At 33.9% G+C, this 12,262-nt stretch overlaps 1 long non-coding RNA gene across 2 annotated transcripts; it reads left to right on the top strand.

The window, feature by feature from the left end:
- The first annotated feature begins 9,568 nt into the window (after positions 1-9,568).
- Positions 9,569-11,165, top strand: LOC111378365. 2 transcript variants are annotated; one of them, XR_002699848.1, is made up of 3 exons: positions 9,577-10,584; positions 10,661-10,818; positions 10,893-11,165. It is a non-coding gene; the product is annotated as an uncharacterized LOC111378365 (long non-coding RNA). The 2 variants fall into 2 exon arrangements; XR_002699847.1 differs by having other exon boundaries at positions 9,569-10,818.
- The last annotated feature ends 1,097 nt before the right edge of the window (positions 11,166-12,262 follow it).

The raw sequence follows: 12,262 nt of genomic DNA, 5'->3' as shown, positions 1-12,262 counted from the left end.
CAACTTCGATAATCAATCTGTCAAAAAATTTCTATACTTGAGTCTTTTTATATTTTACTATTCACTTCACACCTATAAGTCTATCAAAAAACCAAAAAAAAAACAAAAAAAAAAGGTGGCTGGTTCTTGGTTTTGTGATTCGAAAGAGATGAAATTGAGATTGATTTCGTTGTTTAAATTTAAAAATTGCAATCAAATTATTAAATACAAAGTTGTGTATATTACTCTTAGAATTTATTGTTATTTCTTGGAAAAATTAAGGATAATTTCATTAAGAGTCTCCTAATTGTTTCGACGTCGGTTAATTAGGCATGCTAGATGCATTAAATTGTAAAGTTTAGAGCCAAAGCTCACATCCTTCTCTTTTGTATCAATTAAATTTACAAAGATTAGTGAAAGAATATTGATATGCGATTATATCTTAAGCGTGCTTTGTGCGAACACGTGCTACTATTGACGATTTCTAATTTATAAAATCATTAAATCATGTACAAACTTAAGCCATTATAATGTGTATTAACAATACGAAGCGTTATATTCGATCCTAAACATCAACAACGAGAGCACTAGACATCTGAATGCAAAATTATTGAATAAACCAATATACTTTTAGTTGTTTCCATATGTTATTCCACATTAACAAAAAAGTTATTGAAGTACACGTGAATAAAATTGATAGACATGTTAAATATTACTTCATAACCAATGAGTAAAGGACATAGGGAATGATGAATAAAACGTAAAAAGATAAATAATTCAATTAAAGCTCACTAATCAACAATTTTCACGTGTCATCAAAGGAAAAGAGTTGATCATCACTACAGCCTCATCAAAAATATATAAATAGGCATAGTTGTGAATAAAGAAGAATATCATTTTTCTCGTAACTCTTACTAAAGGAATTCAAGGAGTATAAGGAGTAAAAATTTAATTAGGTGAGAGGAATTTTTTCATTCAATTTCAATATTAACATTTTTTTTATTTAAGTACAATATAAGTATAACATTAGAACAATAAATACAATATTGTAATGATTTATTGTTCAGGTATGATTAAATGCATGTCTTTTTAATTTAGGACTAAGAAACTGCCATAGGTTCATCGAATAATCGGAAGTGCTCATAAATAACTGTTATTATAAATAAATATGTCGATGTTAAAAAAATAACTAGGTCAAATATTATCAACTTAATAGATGATTCGTACGAGGTGAAATGCTAAAATAGTAAAAAGGGAAGATTGTTGTATTAATTGGAGTGAATTTAAAGCATGTAAAGAGAGTAACTTAAGTTTGTGTATTTATTTATAAGCTTTCAGCTAGGTAGTTGGCGGCCATGCATCACATCATCAACCTTAGTGTCCTTATAGCATGTGCCATTATTTGATTTTTTGAGAATTTTGATTTATCATTGATGTCAGCCAAAATAGTCTTTAGGGTGGTGGTTAATCATTACTAACTGATTGTTGGCTAAAAGAGTGGTGCAGCTATCATTGCCTAGCACCTGTTTCTTCTAGATTGGTTGCATAAATGGTGATAACAATATCTAGGAATATGAAGTTGCATTGAGTAATAATTATGCTTCTAGATGGCTATGGCATATTGGCGAAATGACATATTCTTAAAGAGCTAAGGTGGATTTTTCTTTATTTGTGATAGGTTAGTGCTGCCATTTTAGTTCATATCCCAACAAATATCTCCCAAGGTTCAAATTTTTACCGTGGTAAAATATGGACTTTTTTTTATAAATTAATCTATTTTATTCTTTCTAGAGAATGAAAGGTTGTGAGTGGGATAAAAGAATGACTAATTTAATGCCATTTGTAATGTTGTTAAAGGGTACACCTTTTTACTTCCATGATATTTCAATTTCTCCCCTTTTTTTCTCATTGAATTATGGATGGCAACAAGGCATCGGGACAGGACAACCCGTCCCATCCCGCTAGGTAAGTTTTCACTCCGAACCCACCTCGTTACCCGTTTAAAGTAGGGCAAATCGGGTTGGGCCAGGTTGGGTTGGGGGCAGGGTATTGCCCTCGTCCCATTTAGTACCCATTAATTTTTTATTTTTATTTTTTATGATTCATTTTATTGTCCCCATTCATTAAGGTGAGACAATAATATAGTTATTAATTTTTTTTTAATTAATTTATTTATTTTTAAAAGTTAAATTATTGAAATATATTTGTTAAACTAAAAATTTTATTGTTTATCATATTCCTTAAATAATCTTAATAATCATCTTTCGTTAGAATTAATGAAATTTTGTGGAATTTTTCATTAAAGCATTGAATTCTTAAAATAAAATAAAATAAGGTTAAACGAGGCAGGGCAGGGCCCTTGTTATCCGTACCTGCCCTGGGTCGAAATCCCTCGCCCCAGTCCCCGACCCAAATACCCGATTAAGTTAATAATCCCCACCCCATTCTGGGCGAGACCCCTCGGATATCTGGTTTGGCGGTTTTTTTGCCATCTCTACATTGAATGGCCTAGATTTGGTCTCGCAACTTCATCTCCTTTAAATACCTACTATTTCTTCTTTTTTCTTCATATTTTCATCCAAGATATCTTTCTATCCTCTTTGGCCATTCAAGAGAGTTTTCCTATTTTTTGTTCTTGATTTTATTTAAATCATCCAGCTAACAGGTATATTTTTGTTCTCACTTCCTCTGTCTTTATCTTTACCTTAAACTTTTTTCTTATATTCGATGGGTATGAATTCTGATGAGAGTAGGCTACATTTGTGGGGAACGATCAGGAGGAGTCCATCCTTTCTAATGAACAAGGTTCTTCCTCAGGGTCAAAGGTACATAAAGTATTTTCTCTTGCTCTGTAGTCCGACTTGGTAGAACTGTAGTGTCCATAATAAAGCATTGTCATCCTGTCTTACTTGTACATTCTGGGGATGATGCAGCGATGGTAGGTCTACTTAGAGATAAAATCTGGGAATGATGTAGTGGATGAAGTAGGCGATGATGAAGCATGAGAAGATGGGGTGGAATGCTTACATATCAAATCGTCAATGTTATCTAGGCAGTTAGGGAAATGGCAAAGGACCTACCATATACATACTTCTGATTGAAATGATCATTTATTTCCCACATGATCAAGCTTTTGAGATCCTCTAGAATGTTGTGTAGCCTTAAGCTCTACCTTATTTTCTGGCAATCTTAGGCTCTCTTTTCCACCCATTATTCGTACATTTTTATTTGCCTAGGGAATGGCTCGTACTCAGCTCCACCCGAATGGGTGGAGGACTATTTTGGACACTTACTATTAGGGCATAATCTGGATTTTCTGGAGCTTACTGTTGAGCATTTTAATGCTCTTTATAACTTCAAAGAGGACAAGAAAAACTCGGGTGGTATTATACTAGCATAAGATCAAACATGAGGGGCTTTTGTGGTTGTAGATTCTCCTTCTTCAATCAAGAGATGGAAAGAAGAATTCTTCTTTATCTAAGGTGATTAGCAATTCCATCCATCTGAGGCGAAAAGGGATGAGGTTGTGCCCACCGATTATAACAAAGTAAATAAGCTAGTAATTATTTTATATTTTCCAAATGTTTTAATGAGCAGGTTACAACTAACTTTTCTTTTTGCAGCGTACCTACAATCGAGGATCATTTTAAAGCTGTAGGAGAGGGCAAATGAGATCATAGCCCTTTATTGTAAGTAGCATCCTATTTGTCGTTGATAAGTGACTCCAATCTTTTCCAGGCTGGCTTATTTGTTACAAAAGCTCCACTTCCTTTTTGGAAGGTTTTTGATTTATGGCTTTTTCTCACAATTTTTATTTCTGAAGTATAATAATGTTTTCCTCAATGGGTATAGACATAGATATCAAGGGTTTTACTGAGGCTAGTAAGACGATCAATCCTTCATGAGGCCAAAAGAAAAGAGTGGCAAAAACTAATGTCCCATTAGTTAGGCATTTAAAGGCAACTTGTTTAGGAAAGCCCATCTTTCCCTCCAATCCCACCCTCATCTCTGCTAGAAAGGTCAGAACCAATTATTCTATATCCTCCGAAGGTTCTCCTTCTAACTTCTTCTCTTGTTTGCTCTAGCTCTACTTATAGTGATTTACCTAGATCCAATTTGGATGAGCTAGTAGGAATCTAGCTAGAAGTTTTGATAGACATTTAGAGAGCTCCATCTCCACCCATGGCCATGACATCTACCATTCCTTCTCTTCTCAGGAATTTAGCTCGCCTTCTAACCAAAAGTTAGAATGGTCATAAGCAGAGATAATTGGGCCAAATGAGTGTAGAGGAGTCCTACATCACTGCAACAGTTTATGCCCATCGCTCTATCATCTTAATGTCTATCTCTAACAAAGGAAAATAATTTCCTCTACTTTGTACTTTATTAACTCATTTATTAGCCATTTTCTTTTTCTTTTGCAAATTATAATGCAGGAGGATGCCATTAACAAATACGTTAAGATGTGTTGGCTTTGCAAAGGACTGCTAAAGATGAAAAGGCCTCGTGATTTGAGAGTAGAAGCAAAATAGGTTGAGGAGAAAATTGATTGGCAGCTTGTTTGTATAGTGAAGTTTTGCTAAGGTTTCGGTTGGAAAAGGATGTTGGCAGATAACGATAAGGCTGAGTCAGTTAAATGGGAGTTGGAGCCAAAAAACTCAAAAATACAGATGTAGTTCAGGTGATGGAAATGGAGAAGGAATGGACTGATGAAGAGTGGGTAAAATAAGTAGAGTAGTGGAGAAATGGAAATCATCTCCAAAAGCTGAAGCTATGAGCCAAGAGGTTTATGTGGTAGCTTTGCATGATATCATCAATATTATTGGGGCAAAGGTACTTAACCTTGACACCAGCTTTCTTCATCAGCAACTGGAGCGTCGAGAGGAGCTTTTAGCAAACATGATAGGGATTTATCTTTCTGGGGCTTAAGATGAAGAGGTGGCTCCTATTCTAGATTAGCGAGTTGACCCTGAAGGAAACCTTCCTCTTGTTATATGATTGTTCTTGTTTAATTTGGCAATTCCTTTTCGTGATCATTGGTAAAATTTGCTTTGTTTTGATGTAGCCTGGGAATGATTCTTTTAAATGAAATAACTAATCTTTTGACCCACTACATGAATGTTCTTGTTTAATTTGAGTAATTTTTAATTCAAATTAAATTATTTTTTAGCGTTTCGAATCAATAATACGAGCGACTGTTAGTGTAGTTTTCTTTCTATTTTACTCAGTTGCCTACATGTAATAATTTAGACAAACTTATATTAGTTAATTTTTTTTTTAAAGATTTTTTTTTTTTAAAAAAGAAGATTTCAAAAATTTCATGTAGGATATTAGACTAGTTGTTGCGGCACGAGCACTATTACAACACTTACAACCTTAGCTCATACTGCGGAGGAGCAAATTTTTGAAATTTCAAGTACGAAGTTTTACGAAGTGTTGCAGCATGGTCACACTTAGTAAGGAAAGAGCTGAAAAGTTGTCCTATTTCCGTGACATTTATTGTCTAAATGTTGTAGCACTTACAAACTAATCTCATGATACAAAGGAGCAGGCTTTTGAAATTTCATATAAGAAATTTTACTAAGTGTTGCAGCATGGTCACATTTAATTCAAATAGAGCTAAAAAGATGTCCTATTTTCATGAAATTTATTATATAAGCAATGTAGTACTTACAACCTTAGCTCATGCTACTGAGAAACAGGCTTTCAAATTTTGTATTGGGAAACCAAATGTTGCAACATGATCACACTTAGTTAAGACTAAGCTAGAAAACTGTCATATTTCCATGAAATTTATTGTCTAAGTGTTGCGGTACTTACAACCTTAGCTCATGCTTTTGTGGAATGGGCTTTGGATTTTTTATGTATTGTGTGGGTTTGGAATTGTTTAAACGAAAGTTCATTTTTCGAACGTGATTACACAAAACAGTATATTTAGCAATTTACTGGTAATATTTTTGAGGTGCTTTGCGTTCTAAGGGTGCAAAGGAGGATATCCTTGCATGTCTTCAAGCTCACAAGAGCCTTTAGAGAGAATTTTGGTAACTTTGTAGGATCATTTCCAATTAGAAGCTAATGATCATGTGTTAAGTTCCCTAGTGGCTAGAAAGATTTTTTGTACACCGAATCACCAACTTCAAATTTCCTTATACTCACTTTCTGGTTGTAGTAGCTTGAACTCCTTTGTTTGTAAACTATTGTCCTGAGCTCAGCTTCATCCCTTTTTTCTTCTACCAAGTCGAGCTCCACACATAATGCTTTTTCATAGTTTTTGGTTGAAAAATGCAATTTGAAATGAAATGACTCTAATTTCAAGAGGAATTACTACTTCCACATCGAATGTAAAGGAGAAAGGTATTTCTCCGATGCTAGTTCGTGAGGTCTTATGGTAGGAACATTGCACACTTGAGAGTTTATCTGTCCATGCTCCTTTTTTCAAAGGGTGCATGACTATCATATTGACCTCCTCAACTTGCCCATTAGCTCGTGTAATTTGGACTAGAGAAATATTTTTTAATGTTGAGCGCTTCACAAAAGGCCCTTAATTATGTGTTGTCAAATTGCTTTCCATTGTCAATGATTATTGAATGTGGGATCCTAAATCTACAAATGATCGATTTCCAGATGAATATTGTGATTTTATGCTCAATTATTTTCTTTAAAAGGCTCGATCTCTTGATGAAATAGTCAACAGTTGAATAGCAAATTTTGTTCCACCTCTTCCAATATACATTGGCCCAATGAGATCTATCTCCCACTTTGAAAATAGACATGGGCTAATGATGGAAGTATGCTCTTCTAGGGGAGCTCGGTTAATGGGTGCAAACCACTGACATTTATCACACTTTTTTACAAAGTTTAAGGCATCTCGTTTTGTAAAGGTCTGAAATATCCCTGCCTTTAAATTTTATGAGCTAAGGATTGTCCCCCAACGTGATTCTCTCAAATTCCTTCATGTACTCTTGTAGAGCATATAGGACATCCTCTTCATTCAGACATTTTAGTAATACGATGAGAACAACTTCCATTAAAGTGTACATAGCTGGCCTTATTTTCAACTTCTTAGCTTTAGTTGGGTCCGTGGAACTTTCTCCAATTTTGAGAAATTGTATGATCTCATCCATCCATGTGGCTTAGGAGTCTACGACCATCAACGTCATGACATCTTTCTTAATGGCAAAATGTCTAACTTTTCTGAAAGGGATACGATCCAACTCATTCACTTCTTTCCTAGTTACGATTCTTGCCAACTCGTCAGAGTGACTATTTTTTTGTTTTACCTCCATTATTTCAAAATTTTGTAATTCCTTCCGGTCAGCTTTGAGGTAAATACTCATTTTATCCTCATTTGTTTGGAATACCTCATTAATTTGATTAACAATGAGCTAACAATCAACATGTATTACCAGCTTAACCACTTTCAGTTCTTTGGCCATTCTCAAATGGGCTATCTATGCTTCATATTCAACCTCATTGTTGGAGACCTTGAAATCAAAGGTCAATGCTTGGCAAAAATTAAGGATAATTTCATTAGTAGTCTCTCCATTGTTTCAAACGAAAGTTAATAAGCAAAGGTATGCTAAATGCATTAAATTATAAAGTTTAGAGCCAAAGCTCACATCCTTCTCTTTTATATCAATTAAATTTATAGAGATTAATGAAAGAATATTGATTTGCGATTTTATCTTAAGCTCGCTTGATCGAACACATGCCACTATTGACGATTTCTAAATTATAAAATCGTTAGATCATGTACATTCTTTAGCCATTATCAATGAGCATTAATAATAAGAAGCTTTTATGTTTGATCCTAAACGTAAACAACAAGAGCACAAGGCATCTGAATGCAAAATTATTGAATAAACACGTATACTTTTAGTTGTTTCCACATGTTATTCCACATCAACAAAAATGTTATTGAAGTACACCTGGTAAGATTGATAAACATGTTAAATATTACTTCATAACCAATGAGTAAAGGACGTAGGGCATGATGAATAAAATGTAAAAATGTAACAAATTCAATTAAAGCTCACTAATCAACAATTGTAATGTGCCATCAAAGGAAAAGAGTTGATCCCCACTACAGCCTCATCAAAAATATATAAATAGGCATACTTGTGAATAAAGAAGGATATGAAAAATTGAATAGACTCTCATTTCAAAATGATCATTTCTTTCATGACTCTTACTAAAGGAATTCAAGGAGTGAAAAATTTAATTAGGTGAGAGGAGCTTTTTCATCTCAATTTTAAGATTAACATCTTTTTTTATTTAAGTACAATAGAAGTATACAATAGAACAATAAATACTAAAAATACTAATATTGTAATGATCTATTGTTTAGGTGTGATTAGGTGCATGCCTTTTTAATATAAGACTAAGAAACTGTCATAGTCCCATCAGATACTAGGAAGTATTGTAAATGTCATATATAATTTAGATTATAAATAAATATGTTGGTGTTAAAATGTAACTAGGTCAAATATTATCAACTTAGTAGATGATTTGTACAAGGTGAAATGCTAAAATAGTAAAAAAAGAAGATTGTTGTATTAATTGGAGTGAAATGTAAAGAGTGTACATTAAAGTCCCGTTTGACCCACATTCTTTCAAAAAAAAAAAAACATTCTTAAGCTGTGATTTGACATTATTTCAACCAAATATTTTTTAATAAAATAATATTACACATAAATCCAAAACTTTTCTTTATTTTTTAACCATTTATTTTTCATCAATACACTATTCAAAAATGCATTCTTATGAAAATAATGTGACTCAAATAAGGGTTAATTTTGTGTATATATTTATAAGCTTTCAGCTAGGAAGTTGGTGGCCCTGCGTTACATCATCAATAGTATAGTCCTTAAAGTATGTGCCATTATTTGATTTTTTCGAGAATTATGATTTATCATTGAGATCAGCCAAAACATTCATTGGGGTGGTGGTTAATCATTACTAACTAGTTGTTGGCTAAAAGAGTGGTGTAGCTATCATTGCCTAGCACATATTTCTTCTAGATTGGTTGCATAAACGGTGATAACATTATCTAGGGACATTATGTTACAGAGAGTAATAATTATGCTTCTAGATGGCTTTTCAAAGAACTAAGTTGGATTTTTCTTTATTCGTGATAGGCCAGTGCTGCAAGAATGACTAATTTATTGCCATATGTAATATTGTTAAAGGGTGTGCCTTTTTTACTTCCATGATGACTTATAGGGGAAGTTTCCCAATGAATGCATCTTGACCTTTCAATTTCTTTCCATTTTTTCATGAATTAGGGATGGCAATATGGTAACTAATGTTTTTATTGTTTATCATATTCCTTAAATAATTTTAATTGTCATCTTCTATTATAATTAATGAAATTTTGTGGAGTTTTCTGTTTGAATTATTGAATTCTTAAAATAAAAAAAGGTTAAATAGTGTGTGGCAAGGCCCTTGTTACCCGTACCTACCCCAACCCAAATACCTGACTAAACGAGTAATCCCACCCTATTAGGGGCAGGGCCTCTCGGATATCGAGTTTGACGAATTTTTTTGCTATCCCTACATTGAATGGCCTGGATTTGGTCTAAAATTTCATCTCCTTTTAAAACCTGCTATTTTCTTTTTTTCTTCATATTTTCATCCAAGATTTCTTCCTATCCTTTTTCGCCATTCAAGGGAGTTTTCCAATTTTCTGTTCTTAATTTTATGCAGATCATCTCGCTAACAGGTATATTTTTGTTCTCGCTTCCTCTGTCTTTATCTTTTCCTTAAAAATTTTTCTTATGTTTGATGGGCATGAATTCTGACGAGAGTCGTTACATTTGTGGAGAACGATTAGGAAGAGTCCATCCCTTCCAATGAACATGGTTCTTCCTCAGGGTTGAAGGCACATAAAGTCTTTTCTCCAGCTCTGTAGTTCGACCTGGTCGGACTATAGTGTCCATAATAAAGCATAGTCATCCTGTCTTACTTGCACATTTTGGGGATGATGCAGCGATGGTAGGTCTACTTAGAGATAAATTTGGGAATGATGCAAGGGATGAAGTGGGCGATGAGGATGCAAGCGAGGATGGGGGTGGGAACACTTACATATTAGATTATTGTTGTTATCTAGGCAATTAGGGAAATGGCATACGATCTACCGTATACCTACTTCGATTGAAATGATCATTCGTTTCCCACATGATCGAGCTTTTGAGATCTTCCAAAATGTTGGGTAGCCTTTAGCTCTCCCTTATTTTCAGGCAGTCATAAGCTCTCTTTTCCACACATTATTTATAGATTTTTATTTGCCTAGTGTATGACTTGTACTCAGCTCCACCCAAATGGATGGAGGACTATTTTTGGACGCTTACTGTTATGACATAAGTTGGATTTTCTAGAGCTTACTGTTGAGCATTTTAATGCTCTTTACAACTTCAAAGAGGACAAGAAAAATTCAGGTGGTATTATACACTAGTATAACACCAAACACGAGGGGCTTTTGTGGTTCTATATTCCCCTTCTTCAATCAAGAGATGGAAAGAAGAGTTCTTCTTTATCCAAGGTGACTAGCATTTCCATCCATCTAAGGTGACAAGGGATGAGGTTGTGCCAACCAGTTATAACGAAGTAAATAAGCTAGTAATTATTTTATATTGTCAAAATGTTTTAATGAGCGGGTTACAACTAACTTTTCTTTTTGCAGCTTACCTTACAACACAAGATCACTTTAGAACTGCAGGAAAGGGTGAATGAGATTAGAGCCCTTTACCTTAAGCAGCAATCCTATTCATCGCTGATAAGTGACTCCAGCCTTTTCCATGCTAGCTTATTTGTTGCAAAAGCTTCACCTCTTTCTTAGAAGTAAGATTTCTAATTTATGTCTTTTTCTCACAATTTTTAGTTTTGTTTAATAATGTTGTCCTCGATGGGTATAGACATAGATATCAAGGGTTTTACAATAGATGTGGATGCCATTAACAAGTACGTGAAGATGTGATGGCTTTACAAAGGACTGCTTAAGAGAAAAAAGCCCCGTAAAGGCAACATTGAGCCTGAAGGAAACCTTCCTCTTGTTATATAATTTGGCAATTTCTTTTTGTGATCTTTTTGGTAATTTTTGCTTTTTTTGATGTAGCCTGGGAATGATTCTTTTGAATAAAATGACTAGTCTTTTTGACCCATTATATGAATGTTCTTGTTTAATTTGAGTAATTTTTAATTCAAGTTAAATTATCTTTTAGCATTTCAAATCAATAATACAAGCCCTATACTTTGCGACTGTTAGTGTGGTTTTCCCTCTATTTTACTTAGTTGCCTACATGTAATAATTTGTACAAACCTAAATTAGTGTTTTTTTTTTTAAAAAAAAATTCAAAAATTTCATGTAGGATATTAGACTAGGTATTGCAGCACGAGCACACTTAATTTAGCTAGAGCTGAGAAGCTATGCTATTTCTATGAAATTTATTTTCATAAGTACTACAACACCTACGACCTTAGCTCATGCTGCAGGGGAGCAGATTTTTAAATTTTCATGTATGAAATTTGACCAAGTATTACAGCATGGTTGCATGGTCACACTTAGTAAGGACGGAATTGAAAGGTTGTCCTGTTTTCGTGAAATTTATTATTTAAGTGTTGTTGCACTTACAAACTTATCTCATGATACTAAGGAACGAGCTTTTAAAATTTCATATAGGAGATTTTACTAAGTGTTGCAACATGGTCACTTAATTCAAATAGAGCTAAAAAAAAAAATGTCCCACTTTTATGAAATTTATTATCTAAGTGTTGTAGTACTTACAACGATAGCTCATGCTACTGAGAAACGGGCTTTAAAATTTTGTGTAGGAAAACCAAGTGTTGCAACTTGATCACACTTAGTTCGGACAAAGCTAGAAAATTGTCCTATTTCCATGAAATTTATTATCTCGATGTTGTGGTACTTACAACCTTAGCTCATGCTGTTGTGGAGCAGGCTTTGAATTTTCCATGTATTGTGTAGGTTTGGAATTGTTAAAACGAAAGTTCATTTTGCGAACATGATAACATGAAATAGTACATTTAGCAATTTATTTGTAATATTTTTAAGGTACTCTACGTTCCAAGGGTGCAAGAGAGGATATCCTTGCATGTCTTCAATCTCATAAGTGCCTTTAGAGAGAATTTTGGTGACTTGGTAGGGTCATTTCCAATTAGAACTTGATGATCATGTGTTAAGCTCCCTAGTGGCTAGAAAGATTTTTCGAAACATCGAATCACCAACTTCGAATTTTCTTATGCACAATTTCTGGTTGTAGTATCT

Source organism: Olea europaea, unplaced genomic scaffold (assembly GCF_002742605.1).
Source record: "Olea europaea var. sylvestris unplaced genomic scaffold, O_europaea_v1 scaffold1806, whole genome shotgun sequence".
Taxonomy (NCBI): domain Eukaryota; kingdom Viridiplantae; phylum Streptophyta; class Magnoliopsida; order Lamiales; family Oleaceae; genus Olea; species Olea europaea.
Note: the sequence above shows the minus strand (reverse complement) of the source record. Positions and strands in the feature narration are given on the sequence as shown.